The sequence below is a fragment of the Rhinolophus sinicus genome, linkage group LG07 (assembly GCF_036562045.2).
Source record: "Rhinolophus sinicus isolate RSC01 linkage group LG07, ASM3656204v1, whole genome shotgun sequence".
NCBI classification, from domain to species: Eukaryota; Metazoa; Chordata; class Mammalia; order Chiroptera; family Rhinolophidae; genus Rhinolophus; species Rhinolophus sinicus.
In genome coordinates, this window is record NC_133757.1 from 117,485,510 (window position 1) to 117,501,806 (window position 16,297).

Sequence of the window (16,297 nt, forward strand, 5' to 3'; positions counted from 1 at the left end):
ACCATTGTGTAATGGGGGTAAACTCAAGGAGGAGATGAATTCAAGAGTCATTTAATGGTAGTAGTAGTGATGAGTATTTCATCTTACAAATGAGTGAGGATACTCTAGGATAATGTAGGTTTGGAATAAGTGGGCAGATACTGGCATGGTTAATAGAAACATGAAATATAGGAAAGGGATTGAGCAATGAATGCCCCATGAGGAATTAAAGAGAAACGGAGACAAATCTTTCTAGAAGCGTGGATGAATAATAAGAGAGATAGGGCTGTAGTCCAAACGTTTAGGGTTTGTGGGAGAGTAAAGTGAAATCTTTCAGAAAAAGGTAAGTCAAAAATAGAGGACATAATAAGGCTGATGACCAAGTTATATTTATTGTGATACTGTCCTATCTATTAATGCTATACTAAATGTTTTTATACACGCTAACCCCTTGCTATAGATAGCATTGTCTTCATTTTATTAGTGAATAAACTTGGATCTGAATGATTAAATAACTTGAGACTCACAGTTGCAAATTTTAGAGCTGAGACTTTTACCCTAAGACCCTATGTCGATTCATAACTACAATCTAGCTTGCTAACTCTTCTTAATTAGGAAGGATCTTGACTCAACTCTTAACCACAATTGAACTTACTACTTTTTTTTTTTTTTTTTTTTTTTAGTTAGGAATTTAAGAGCTCAGTTAAAGTGAGTAAAAGGGTTTAGTCAGAATGGACAATATATGAGTATATGTAATATATGAATTTTTTTTAATAATAAGAAATTTCAAAATAAATTTACCAGGAGACTGGATCAGATACCAAGGGTACATATTCTGATTGTTTCCAAAGCAGACGCTGATCATCACATTTTAAGTAAAAATTAACACTAAGTAAAAATTAACACTTTAATTAGACTATAAATATTGCCTAAAAAAGAGGAAATGGATGTTTAGGTTTTACAATTCATTTTTTTTTAGTTTTGTCTCTCATTTAAAATTTTAAATAAAGGACAATTATAATAACTATGATAATGTTTTAATTAGAGTTAATTTTGTTTATAAGGAAAATACATGAACTTCTCTGTAATTGGTGACTGTCTTTTTAGGTGATTTTATTGTTTTTTTTTTTTTAAATTAAATTTATTGGGATGACATCAGTTAGTAAAATACATAGGTTTTAAATGTATAATACTATAATACATCATTTATGTATTGCAATGTGTGTTCATCACCCAAAATCAATTATTTTCCCATAAACATATAGTTAACTCATATGATTTCATTCTTTAGAACCATGTCATTACACTAAAGGTTCAAGTAAGAATAGAAGAAGGGTATGTGTGGGACAGAGTCCCAGAGAGCAGTTTCCAGGCTCTCGGCCTCACATGGAAAGGTGCTGGCTCAGGTAGTAGATGGCCATCAGCTGTGACTGGTTGGCCATCAGCTATAACCGGTTAGCCAATTAGTGACTTATATATATATATATATATATATATATATATATATATATATATATATCTATATATCTATATCTATATCTGCTGTTGCTGCATTGGTTGGTTGGTTGGTTGGTTGGTCGGTTGGCAGAGAAGCAGATGGCAGGTTACAGATCGTGTGGCTCCTGCTTCCTGTGTTTCCAACCCAGCTGCCAGTGAGACTATAGTGTTATGACTGCCCTATCTGTGGCTCCGTGAGTGTTCCTTTTTGGCCTCACCATATCCTGCGTTCTTATGTGGGGACCCCGCATGACACCCTGCATGACAGTATGGTTTCTTCTTGGGGAATAGCCAACAGTCTGTTTCCCAAAAGTCTGTATTTAAGTGGCTCTCTTATGGTCCACAGTTTGGCTTAAGGACTTGATTCTTTGAATATATTGACATCATTTCTGTTTCTCTGGTATCTTTTCTCAGTGACTAACGGTGCAAGACTGATGTATGCTAACAGACTGTACCTAAGTACAATAATAAATAACTAACAGAAACCAGAGCTGTAAACACCTTTGTTGCTAGAGAAGTCTCTTTACTTCATTTACTTAAGCCCTTGCTGGGATCAGTTGCCTGGTGTTCCTGAAAGGAAAGTTAATTCATTTTAATTTTACTGTATCACTGAAATTATTTAATGCATTCATGTCTTTATATGATAGTCTTACCTGAAGAATAGTCTGTTATTTGTAGCTTATTGTGAGGAGAAGGTATAAAGTATTATCTGGGCCCTTAATATGTGCTAGTGTATTGCAGTCTTTGAGTGCTTTTATTTTGGTTATCATTTACTGCAGCATTTTCAGGTTGATATGATTCTCATCCTACACATGAGAAAACTGAGGTTAAAAAATTATCATGCATTGTTCACAGCTTATAAATGGTTGAGTGAGAATTGTAGCCAAGGCCAATTCTATAACCCAAATGTAAAGTACTTGGTATACAATATTGTCGGTAGAACGTGTGTATTAGTTTCTTAGTGCTGCTGTAACAAATTACCACAAACTTGGTGGCTTAAAACAACAGAAATTTGTTTTCTCATTGTTGTGGAGTCCAGATGTCCAAAATTAAGGTGTTAGCTCCCTCCAAAGGCTCTAGGAAAGACACTTTTTCCTTTCCAGCTTCTGGTAGCTCAGTTTTCCATGGCATATGCCAACATCATCCAGTCACCACCCCCCATCTTGTCATGGGCTTTTTCCCTGTGTCTCCGTCTCTTCTCCTTTTCTGTCTCTTGTAAGGAAACTTGCCATTGGATTTAAGACCCTCCTTAATCTAGGATGCTCTCTATGCTAACCCTATACCAAATGGGATCACATTCTGAGGTTCTGGATGGACATATCTTTTGGGAGGCCTTTATTCAACCCACTACAATAAGCGTAGCCAAATTGAAAAAAAAAAAGTTGAAATTGTGAAATATAACAAGTACAGAAAATACATAATATATAATATACAACATTGTTAATAATTATAAAGTGATGGCCTGAGTAGTCCTTACCCATATCAAGACTTTGAACATCCCTAGCAATCTGAAAATGCAGCGTTTTTTGTTGTTGTTGTTTGTCTGTTTGTTTGTTTTTCATGATTACCTCCCTATTCCTAGTCACTAGAATTATTCTGACTTTATGGGAATCACTTCCTTGCTTTTCTTAGAATTTTGCTACTCATGTAGCAAAATAATACAAATTGGCATATTTTTGAATTTCATATAATTAAATATTACTATATATTTTATTTTGTTATGCTTCTTTAATTAATATTATATTTATAAGAATCTCATATTTCATTGAGGGTGGCTGTAGTTAATTTGTTTTCTTTACAACTTAGTTATACAGTTTACTTTTATTGCATGTGTTTGTTATATTCTTTTTTATTGGCTATTACAAACCGTTATTACGACTATTTTTTGTATATTTATGCTAGTGTAACTGCAGTTCCATGTGAGATATATGCTTGCTAGATGATGACATTTTTTCAAAGTGATTGTAGCAGTGTACTTCTAATCAGAAGTTTATGAGTTCCTGTTGCTCTCACCTATTTAATAGCACATGGTGTTGGCTGAAATTTTATTTATCTGATCATTTCATAGGTGTGCAGTCAAATTCCATGGTAGTTTTCATTTAAATATTCCTAATTACCAGTGAAATTGAATAGTTTCATAAGTTTATTGGATTTTTACTTTTGTGAACTGCTTGTTTAACGCTTTTCCATTTTTCAATTTAATTATCTTTTCTCAACACTTTTTTTTTCCTTTTGAGGAATTTTGGAGTGAGGCATAGGGAATATAGCTTAGGCAAGTGGACTTTCTTGTTTGCTTTTAACCATGGGCAATACATAAGTGAAGTCAGGGCAGTATGAGCAAGACAAGAAAAAGATCCAGTTTGGAAAGCTTGTTTACTATTTGTGTGCAATAGATTTGACTATCGTTGCCTTTTCTGGAAGTTCATTCCTAAGAAGAAAATTTCCAGTTAAGCTAATACGGTTTTAGAATACGTACGTTTCATTGCTTGAAAACCTTGAAAATCAGATTTGTATGTTTGTAATGGGTTAAGTTGCAAGTTTTTATCTCAGGAATTAGTCTTTAAAAACCAAGTCAGGGATTCTAAACATTTCTACTAGATCCAACCCAGTGATGAAGACATCACTGAGGTTATGGAATGGGCAAGGGAAGTGGCGGGAGGAAGATGGGACTATGTATCTTTTGACCCTGTTACATGAAGAGATGAACATGTAGTAATACACTGATAATTTTTTAGGAAAATTAAAAAAATGCAATGAGTAGATTAATACAGTACCTTCAGATAATATGTGCACAGATGTAAGATTTTCTAATCCTCATTTGCCTTCTAGCATGAGGCTATGAAGAATTATTTAATTATTTTTTAGAAGTTATGATATTATCCATATAATACTGAATTGTCATGAAAATTTCATTATTCAAAATAAGCCTGAACCTAACAGCCTAATATTAGCCACTAAGCAGTGTGCTATCTTCAGCACATCCTCCTTTCCCACCTATGGTTGCTTTTCGGTGCTATTTCTCATTTTGAGAATTTTCAGTAGTTCCTAGATTTGAAATCCTAGCATACATATACTTCTTTAAAATAATTGAAGGTACTTTATAATTATAATCCCATTTTTTCCAGAATCAGAATGATAGAACACGTGGCTATTATGTGCCAGTCTCTCAGATGAATTATATTCGATCTTGCCGCTATTCTAAATACATATATACAATTAGTTGACATACATTGAAATCTGTGTAAATCTATATAATCATTCTACAGTGTGTTGGGAGTTTCCCTTAAAATCATGCTTTCCAATTTATTTTGCGTTTTTTGGCTCCATCTCCTGCTGTTGTAATCAGTAGAAGTCCATAGGGAGTGGAATTTCTCAAAATATAGACAGTTTTATTCAGAACATGAGTCCTGAACGCATTTCTTTTCATTTTTACTTTTCTTAGGGTATAAAGATCTACCTCTGACTTTAGTATGCCTATTACAGAGCCTGAACAGAGAGTATTTCCCCTTTTGCTTTAAGAAACAGATGGCAAAATCCTTAGTCTGCCAAGGAATTTTATTTGCTTCTAAATTCTGACTGTCCCATTATATGACTTTGTTATATTAAGATTTCAGTGATGCAAATAAGGGTCAAGGCTTCTTTGTTGATGAAATATTAAATCATTCTTTGGCTTTCTTACATCTGACAGTTATTTTCTACTTCATCTTTAAAAGCGGAAGTTCGTGAGCTTTTCATCCAGTGGAGTAGCAAATTTTATTCATGTTCAGATCCATTGAAACCTGCCAACTATATAAAAACAGTTGCCAATATGGTAAAAGTCTTCCTTGTGTTGTGATAGAAAGGGTTTCACTGTTCAGAGGTGAACTTAAAATAAAAATGTATTCCTCCATTTAAAAGAAAAATGTGTCTGCTTGTTCCAGGTGGCTTTGTACACGAATGAGGAACAAAGTGGATTCATTTGAAAACATCTTACATCTTAAATTATTTTTTCAGACTGTTTATGCTTATAAACACACACATATACGTACATATATACTCACTCACAAACACACATGCATGCGTGTCTGTTGTGAAAATAGCCTCAATTTAATGTCAGCTTTAAATTGGATACAGACTTTGGACTTGTTTTTGGACCAAGTAGAAAAGCAAGCAGGGATTTTTCTTTTTTCTCCTTTATATATATGCATTTGTTTTTTTGGACTGTAATTGAGATTTAAGCATCTAGATTTAAAAAGTATTCGGAATAAGCTGAATTTTTATATGTGAATGTCTCAACATTGGTGTGGTGTTTCTCCACCATCTGAGGTCCTTTTTAGTGATACTGTTTTCTATCTAATCATCTATAGTGGCAAACATGGTGTCATAGTTAAAAACATCAAAATCCTGTTGATTTTGCCTCTTCTATGTTTCCCAATCATTTCTTCTTCTTCTGTTCATACTGTTACTGCCCTAATTCGGGACTTCGGTTCCTAATATCCAAATATTCGCAAGTTTCTATCTGGCTGTTTTGCTTTCTAGTTTTTCACTACTCGAATTCATTCTAAAGATCACTTTCAGTATCATTTTTCAAAAATATAGTTATTACCCCATTATTTTTCCTGCTACAACATCCTCCATGGCCTCTGGTTTTTGGAGTAAGTTTCAAATTGCTTAGAAACTGCACAGCACTATACATAGCCACTGCCCCCATAAGGCTCTTTATACTTAAATGTAAATTGAATTAAAAGTAAATAAAAGAAATTGAGTTCCTCAATCACAGCCCCATTTCAAATACTCCAAAGCCACGTGTGCTACTGACTCCTGAATTGGACCGCACCAATCTAGACTATTTCCATCATCACAGAAAGTTCTGTCTGACAATCCTGTCTAGAATGTGATACCAACGCTTCCAGGACCATGTTCCAGCTTACTTTTCTAGCCTCCTCTTTTTCTACACAATGTGTACACACTTGTGTGATCTGGTCATATGGATCTAACTGTTGAGAGCATCAATCATTCGATCGACCAACTTTCATTGAGACCCTAGCAGCACTATTTTATTTCAAGCACTTCCATGAATCAAAACATACAAAACAAAATTACTGTTATGAAGTTTATACTAATGGGGGATTATAAATATCCAAAATATTAAAAATGTGAAATATCTGGTGGAAAGGGTAGTAGGAAGAAAGATTTTAAATGGTGATGTTCAGAGAAGGATGGGTGAGTAGTCACGTAGGTTGTTCAGGAAAGGCCCTTTTGACAAGGGGATATTTCAACAGAGCCCTGAATAAAGTGAGGAAATGAACCAGGTAGCTCTGTGGGGAAGTATAAGCCTTCCATTCTGCTGCCATCAAGCTTTTGCCCTCTTAAGTTTGTGGGGATATCATTTATAAAGTTCACAGCATCATTAAGTGGTAGCTTGTTATCTTGCTATAAAGATGTTTGGTCTCAAGCCAGAATGTAATCAGGGTCATAGACTTTTAGAGTTAGAGGCAACTATAGAAATCATCTAATCTATTTGCTGATTTTAAGGAGGAGGCAGCTAAGATTTAGATAGGTGAATTGATTTGTCTTAAGTGACCAAGTGGAGTGATAGTAAAATGGCTATGAGAAGAGCCCTGGCCTCCTGGCTCCTGCTCTTGTCCTGGGTAGGACTGAGTTTTCTGAGCAGAGCGGGTCCTCTTCTAACGGCATTTCATCCAACATTGTTTTGTAATGATGATGAGATGCCATAGGATGTTAACTCTTGTTTATATCAATTAGCCCATGGTAAAATTGGTATCCTTATACATTGGTCCAGAGCCTATTGATGACATTAAGTGAGGACTTAACTGTGATGAGATTGAAATGTGGAAGACCTTGGACCTTTCAAGATTAGAACACAAAAATAAAACAAAACTAATATTATTTTTTTTTTTTTAGTTTCAGGTATACAAAGCGATGTAATAGTTATGCATTTTCACCCTTCACAAAGTGACAAGCCCCCCAATCTACTACCCCTCCGATATCAACTATAGCTGTGGCAGTTACTTTGACTATTCCCCCATCTGGCACCCTATATAATCTTTACATTATTGATCATATTCCCAAATTATATTTCGTGTCCCTGTAGCTATATTGTGACTACTAATTTGTATTTTCTAATTCCTTCACCTTTTCCCCAACTCCCCAACCCCCCTGCCATCTAGCGACCATCAGTTTTTTCTCTGTATCTCTGAGTCTGTTTCTGTTTTGTTTGTTTATTTATTCTGTTCTTCAGATTTCACCTACTCATATAAGTGAGATCATAAGGTATTTGTCTTTCTCTGTCTGACTTATTTCACTTAGCATACTATTCTCTAGGTCCATCCACGTTGTTGCAAATGGTAAGATTTCATTCTTTATGACCATGTTATACTTTATTCCATAAATGTACCACAGTTTCTTTATCCAGTCGTTTATCGGAGGGTATTTCAGTTGTTTGCGTACCTTGGCTGTTATGAATAGCGCTACAATAAACATAGGGGTGTATGTATTTTTTTGAATTAGTGTTTTCGATTTTTTTTATAGATACCTGGGTCATGAGGTAGTTCCATTTTCAATTTTTTGAGGTACCTCCGTACTGTTTTCCACGGTGATGGCACAAATGTGCAATGCCATCACAGTGCGTGAGGGCTTCCTTTTCTCCACATCCTCACCAGCACATACTTACTAACCTGTCTCACTATCACTCTGTGTTTGCTTCTACGTATTAGGTAGATCACCTATGTGTCTCAGTTTTTGCTGGATGACCTTCTGTAGTATGTGTCCTTTATATCAAATTGCTCAGTCTCCCTAATATCCTGTGTGTGTGTTCCAGAGGTGTCCCTTGTGTTGTATATGTTCTCCTGTTGTAGTTGAGAGCCTTGATTGCTTTTAGCACATCAGTGGGTGGAATTGACTCCTATGTTGACTGACTGTGTGGATTGGCTACACCCACAGTGTATGAGCTGCTGTGTGAGGGCTGAGCCCTCAGAGGAGGCATCACCCCTGTGGTCCTTTGTGCCTGGTGAGAATTCCCTTTGGTTGTGCCGCTCGTGAGTCAAACCAGGTAGTGTTCTGGTTTGGTTTGAAACTGGCCTCTCTGTTGTATTGTTTCTCATGTCTCTTGGGCAGGGCTCCGATGCTGGGCAGTTTCAGCCCTGCCTGTTACCAGCCCATGGCTGCCTGGTTGGTGCCTCAAAGCTGTCTGCAGTTGGTTGCTGTCCGTGCTAGACCTATAGACATATGGGTACAGCCTATCTCAACTAAGGCTGGCTGCCACCAATATTAGGCTTGAGGCAGCTTAGCAAAGGTCCAGGGTCCCCTATGCCTGTTGCCACCTGTCAGTTGCTTGTAAGTCCCAACTATTGAAAGAGACTCCTTAGGAGCCTGTGTCTGGCTGGTTGACCTAGTGTTGAGAGTGCCCTCAGTGATGCAGCACTAGCTGCATTCATTTGGAGTTCAAGTAATTCACGAAATGTGAGCGGTAGTTTCTACAACGTTAATGCAGATTCAGATCTTATGCCTATGACCACCTTATATTGCCCCCCGAGTACACTGCAGCCAGCCTCCACCTCAGGCTTCCAAATTCCCAAGAGCTCCTCCCGAGTGGTTGCAGTGCTATTTTGGGGTCACTGTTCACCACTAAAATCTCCCTAGGCTGTTGCGGATTGTTTGCTGCTGTAAGAAACCTCCTCTGTGGTTTATGGGAGTGAAGCCCGTCACCCACGCTCCCAGAGTGCCCCTGGCAATGCAGCTGTAGGTGGGCTGGGTGCGTTTGCGAGGGTTACAGGTGTGGTCAGTGGTTCTTATAAATTCCGTGTAGTCTTGGCTCCTGGAATGGTGCTAGGCCCAAGACCACCCCACAAAACAAAACAAAAACAACAGCAATAGAACAAATACACACATACTCAAAACCACATGCAACAATCAAAACAAACAAAAATGCCAAACAAACAAAACAACAAAACATGAAAACAAAAACAAAACAAAAACAACAGCAATAGAACAAATACACACATACTCAAAACCACATGCAACAATCAAAACAAACAAAAATGCCAAACAAACAAAACAACAAAACATGAAAACAAAAACAAAACAAAGAAGCAAACAAAAAACAGAAAAAAAGTAAAAAAAACAAAAAACAAACAAACAAGCAAACAAACAAACAAAACCAAAAAGCAAAACAAAAGAAAATCAGAACAAAAAGAAAAAGAAAGAGAAAGAGAAGATGAGAAAAAGAAAAGAAAAAGACAGAGAAAGAAAGGAAAAAAGAAAGAAAAAAATATGCTAAATGCAGCCACGACCTGTCTATGTTGCAAAAGTGTCTTGGCTTAATGCCCTCTAGCAGTCTCCCCAGGCCATTGGGGTTGTCCTCTGCTGTAAAAACCTCCTAGAGGTGGAGTCGCCACCAGGTGCCCACAGTACTTACAGAGGTGGAGTCGCCACCAGGTGCCCACAGTGCTGCTGGCATTGCAGCTCTAGGTGGGTGGGGAAGGCTTCCAGGGTGCTATGGGGAGTGGTCAGTTGTTTCTACAGAGTCAGTGCAGTTTCTGCCCCAGCCCGTGATAACATGCTGAGAATACCATGGCCAGAGCTTCTGAAACCCCAAGCTTCTCTTGCAGTCCAATGCTGAGCCTGCATGTCACTGCAGCTCTGATTACCCCACAGGGATCCACCCAGAAAGGTGGGGATGGGGTGGGCTGTGGAAAGGTGGTTGGTGCTTGTGGCTCAGACCAGCCCAGAGCTGTCTCTTCCCCTACATCCCCCAGCTCTTTCCCTGTCGCTAGATTGTGTGGGACGGTTGGTGCAGTTCTCAGGGTTGTAGATATTATGTTTTTTAATCTGACACTGCTGCCTGTTTCTTCTGGAGTCCACTTCTAACACTGGTAGAATGGGGGTGGGGTGAGCCCTGGGGGGGGGGTGGGAGGCAGCCAGGCTCTGTCTTTGTTTTCTGTTTTCTGCCTGGCCATACGGACTTAAACCTCCTTATATGCTGATCCCTCAAGCAGGAGTGTGGGTCACAAGGGGTGTGCCTGGAGCCTGAATTTTTCCCTCTTCTGAGCCTGCAGCTCTATTCTGTGTCCTGAGGCCCCTGGACCCATGGCTCATGGCTGGCATCATTGCACTTTTCCCTTCCCTCCTCCCCCTATAGCTGGATTTGCCCACTTTCAGGTGATTCACAGTGGGAGTCTCTCAGGTGTACTTGTGTGATGTGCAGGGAGTTCTTTGTTGAAATTACAGCTATTCAGTTTGTTGTAACTTCCAGAGGAGATTTCAAGAAGCACTCCTTACACCACCATTTCTGTGACCAATATGATAATTCTTTTGGAAATATATGAAACAATCTTTCGAAACAGTTAAAATGCATTCTGTGGTCCCAATATCTGTCCTTTATGGTTCCCTTTTAGATTTGAACTGTGCCTAATTAGTTTGGTGTTTATACCTTAGTTGTAGTATATCCTTAAGCAAATTGAGTATTTGTAGACTACTTATTACAATTGCGATACAGAGAATAATAAATAACTCAATATTTTTTTAAGGAAATGTACACAAGTGAATGCATACACACAGTTAGTGTAAAACAGTCTTTCACTAAAAAAGTCTATGGTATTCCTATAAGGGAAAATATTCTGCAATTTGCCCACACATGAAATGTGTTTGAAGTGCCCTAAATTTCTTATCATGTATCTTATCAGTCATTCTCACGCCAATGGCAGTCTTTATGGCAAACTGAGTACGTTATTAAGCTCCAAAAGGAAAGGGTGGCCAAAGAGTGTATTAAAATACATGCAATTGAACAAACAGGAAAATGTTGATTTTTGCAAGCATAAGATTACTAACAATGCCAAAATTAGAGGTCAGTTTTGGAATAAGCTTTCATATAATGAAGTTTATGAATAAACATATATAAGTAAAGAAAACTCAATTGTATATTGAAGTGGTGCTTTTAAAGGAGTACGTTAGTTTTCTTATTAAAATAAAAAAGAAAAATACTTGAATTGCTTTTTTTGTGAGCCCTAATCTTTGGTTTTTCAGATATTTTCCCCCTCAAATGCTTCCTATGTGAAATGAAGGTGACAGGGAATTAAAAAAAAATAAATAAAATCTAAAATAAAAATAAAGTGGGAAGATTTCATGTAACTATGGAAAAATAAAGGAATCCTAATAGACAATCTAATTATATTGAATAGCAGAAGAGCAAATGGTGCCAGCAGCCTCTGTAGCCTTTTGTTATTAGGATTCAAGCCTTTATTCCTGGTGATTGGTGGGATTCTTTTGGTAACTAAGCATCCTTAAACAAAATCTAAACTCAAATTAAGTAAAAAATCTCTGCAATTATGAATCGTCTCTTTTCAGAATAATATTTTACTGTGCTTTTAATTTTACTTAACTATCAAAGAAATTATATGGAATAAGTAATTTTCAAAGCACCACATTAAGTTTAGGTATTTATTTTCTCAAGCATCAAAATATATGCTTTTTTAGTAACTTTTGTGATACATTTTATTATAGAATATGACAGAAGCAAACAGACAGAGAGAGAGAGAGAGAGAGAGAGAGAGAGAGAGAGAGAGAGAGAGAGAGAGAGAGAGAGAGTGTACCCCAGAGACTTTTGAGTTTCTTAGCTAACAAAAAGTATGACTTTTAGTAATTTTTTTTTCTTTGCTATATTTTGCATATGATCTGACTGAGCATAGAAAAGGAAATACATTCTCCTTTTTTCAACAAAAAGAAAGATTTGAGGTGCATTTACGTGTTATTTCCAGCTTAATTTTTCTTTTCTTTTAAATAGTAAATTTTTCTGAGGTTCAAAATCAACGTTCAGCTCATATGTCACTAAACATAAAAGTTCTAACAGAGAAGTAGGCAAGTATGTTACCCTTGCCGATGGTGAATGATAAGCATGAGGATAAGGGAAGGAAAGATTTATATGAAGATTCCCCAACTAAACCTTGATCAGTGTGACAGCAGTAAAAGCCTGACTATGAGCGCCGCACACCTTGCCCGATTGTGTCTCTTCTGATACACTATAGCCCTGAACACTTACAAGGTCTGACAATTAAGTTCTCAAACTCATGCTAGAAAAAGTGCTACATACCTCATTGCTGAATATCACTATGGTCACCTTCAAAGGATTCCCCTTGGGTAACTATGCACTGAGTCCACCCTTCAAAGCAGTTTTGGAACTCTTTTTCTGGAATTGCCATCAGAGCTGTCGTCGCACTACCCTTGATGTCCTGAATGTCATCAAAATGTCTGCCTTTCAATATTTCCTTTATCTTCGGGTAAAGAAGGAAGTCACTGGAGGCCAGATCAGGTGAGTAGGGAGGGTGTTCCAATACAGTTATTTGTTTACTGGCTAAAAACTCCCTCGCACACAGTGCCGTGTAAGCTGGTGCATTGTCATGATGCAAGAGCCATGAATGGTTGGCAGAAAGTTCAGGTTGTCTAACTTTTTCACGCAGCTTTGTCAGCACTTCCAAATAGTAAACTTGGTTAACTGTTTGTCCAGTTGGTACAAATTCATCATGAATACTCCCTCTGATATCAAAAAAGGTTAGCAGCATTGTTGTAACAAGTGACAAACTTAATTGTCAACCTTCCTATGGAAAAGGCAGGAGAAAGCAAGACCTCTCCTGATGTAATTTCGTCCATTGCTATCACAGAAGAACACATGTTGCCTATGGTAGTAGCTTAATCAAGTCACTGTCTTCACTGTGACAAACCATCAATTTTATTTCTCCATGGAGGGTCTTGGGTGGGTAATATGAAGAGTGTAGATGTAAAAGATCACAACAGTGTTATTAGTGTCCTAATGAAAACACAAGACAGCTTAAGTGATGCTCAAATTTCAGATGTTTGATAAACAGAAGAATGCCAGTTAGCCATGATCTTTGCGTATGTTTTCAATACAATAAATGGATTTTAAATATTAAATATTAGGTGCTGGTTCACATCATCCGGAGCTTCCTGGGTTAAATCAGAAACTGGTCCAAATTCACAGAGGACAAGGCAAGAGTGAAGAAAGAGGCAGACCACTCCAGATAGGTAGGTGGCATGTTTAATAAGCAAGGGAACTTACACAGGAGGCTAATCATGAGTGGCTGCAAGATGAGTAGATTTCTGCACCCACCTACCAGAATCTTAAGTTTATATAATGTCCTTAATAGGGTTTATTCATGACTACCATCCAGGTGGTACAGCCACACGTTATTGTCTAAGTGCTGCATCCTTGCAAACGGCTTTCACTGGGGGAGAGATAGCTGAAGCTTACATCCCAAGGACAGGAGAGGCTGAGGGGCCTCTGAGTGTCCCGGCCCAGCTTGCAATCAACCCGTGATCACTTTCTCCCTCTGACCTCCTCCAACATTAGAGCCTCCAGTGCCTCAGATCTCTTTGAGGTTAGTAACAGATACGATTCCTTTGTTAATGTTCTTTTCTGTACTGCCTTATATGACATTTCTACCATAAGTCATAAAGAATCTTTCAGCTTAAGCAAAGCCATCAAATCTTCATCATTGGTAGGGACCTTTAAAAGGTTTTGAGACGATAACTGTATCTGTAAAGGATCATGTCATGTGAGTGTGTTTCAAATACCAGTGGTTGTTTTGATTTGCTTGAGGATAATGAGTGTAGGAAGCTTTGTGGTAATTTTTATGTAAGTAGAAAAAAATACACTCATATGTGTCTTGGTATTCATTTCAGAAAATACATTTTTTGTTATAGCACATAGTAAAAATATGGTAAGAACTATCGACAAGTTAATTGCCTTAGCTATTGCTGCGATCATTGAGACCGTGATACCAAGGCTTTTCTTTTTGAAAACTAGAGAATTGTTTGCCTTTACCTGGTTTCGGCTTTTGGAAATTCACCCATTGAATGGGAAGACTTTTCCTGCTTTCAGAATTGTGAAATCTGTGTATGTAGCCCTAAACAACAATTTTGTTTTGTGTGTTTTTGAAATCTGCATAACAGAATTTGCAGTAGGAATAATTTTGTATGGTGTTACTGTCCCTGAATATCATGTTTATAAAATTGATCCAGTCATTGCACGTAGATTTAGCTCTTACCTTTTCTTGCTGCATAAAATCCCCAATTATATGCCTGGGTCACAATGTATTAATCCATTTGACCTTGGGCCTTTGGGTTGCTGGGTCGCAGTTACAGCAGTGCTGCTCTGGTCATCCCTTTGTATGTCTTCTCATGCACATTTGCAAACATCCTTCTACCCTATCTGCAGAAGTAGGATTGCTGGGTCATAGCATGTGCATTCAGAAGTGACTGTTGAAATGCAGTAATGATCATTCTGATTGGTCCACATAGTAAAGCTAGTTGATGGTCCCAGATTCTATGGTTGTTGCAAATTTTGTGGCAGTTTAGTGGCATTGTGATTTTAATTTGGTGTTCCCTCCTTCCTAATGAGTTTCAACACTGTTTACCTGTGTATAGGCTATTTGGATTTTTCCTGCTGTGAAGTGTCTGTCCAAGTGTTTTGCTCATCTTTTTCTTTATTGTGTTCTCTATGGTTTTCTTATTGATATTTTGAGTTTGTTAAGTATAAATCCTTTGTCCGTTTTACAAGTTGCGAAACGCTTTTTCTATTCTTTGATGTCCTTTTACTTTCTTCATGTTGTGTTTGATCATTTTAAAGTGGATGATTTTTTTTGTTTGTTTGTTTTCTCCCCTTTAAAGTTAGTGCATTTTGTATTCAATTTTTTTTCCCCCCAAGATTATAAAGATACTCTCTTAGGTTACTATGTAAATCTCTTAAGCCTTTGCAGAGTTTTGTTTTGTTTTGTATTTAACATGTAAGTAAGTCTATAACCCACTGGGTGTTAATTTTTTGCCCAGTGAGTATAGTCCAATTTCATTTATCCAATATAATTACCTAATTTTCCTATTTCTTGAAAAGTCTGATATTTCCATAATATCCTTTCCCATAAATCCTCAATGCCTCTTTTTATAAGTAACATATTTATGTGTGGGTACATTTTGGGGCTCTCTATTCAGTTTCCTTGGTCCTTGTCTATTTCTTTGCCATAATGAAACTCTTAGCTATTGTGACTTTATAATATACCTTTTTTGGGGGAGAAATGGTTTAATCTTGTTACTATTTTAAACTATCTTGGCTGCTTCATTTCCACATAAATATTTGAAGTAATTGGGCAAGTTCCACACATACATACACGTGAAAAACTATTAAAACTATTAAAAAACTATTGAAAAACTATTAACATTTTGATTTTGGATTGCATAAAATCAGTGTATACATTTGGGGAAGAATTGATATCTTTACAATATTGTTTTTTCTAGTCCATCAAATTACTATATATCTGGATTTATTTACTTTTTTTCATATGTCTCAATAAAAAATTTAAAGCTCTTACACACAGTTTTTTTATTTATTACTAGGAATTTGACAATATTTTATTCTCATATTAATGACATTCAAAATTCTAAAATCTTGCTTACTATTCTAAACTAGAAATTATTGAGCATTTTCTTAGAATACAGTCATATCATTTTTCTTAAAATTTGTGTAAATTTACTCTTCTTTCTTGCCTTACTACACTGATAGCAAATTCTAGTACAGTGTTCATTAGAAATCATGTTAGGCACCCTTTTCTTGTTTCTAATCTCAAAGGGAAAGCTTTCACAATTAAATATGATATTTATGATAAAGTACGCTAGATATTATTCTAGATTTAAGGAATTTCCTTGTTAGATTTTGCTCACATTTAACAATGAATTAACATTGTACTTTAACAAGTGTTTCATCTGTCTATTTTGAGATGTTCATGTGCTTTTTATTTTTTCTTTAATGTCATAAGAT

General features: G+C 36.8%; 1 long non-coding RNA gene across 5 annotated transcripts in view; it reads left to right on the forward strand.

Annotated features, from left to right (window-relative positions):
- The window catches only part of LOC109456613 (uncharacterized), a 311,954-nt gene that overhangs the window by 16,990 nt on the left and 278,667 nt on the right, over nucleotides 1–16,297 (forward strand). The window contains exon 4 of one of the 5 annotated variants that reach the window (XR_012498217.1): nucleotides 13,408–13,512. The exons of the other annotated variants lie outside the window; for them this stretch is intronic. This is a non-coding gene — a long non-coding RNA (uncharacterized LOC109456613). The remainder of the gene's footprint in view (nucleotides 1–13,407; nucleotides 13,513–16,297) is intronic. 5 annotated transcript variants of the gene reach the window in all.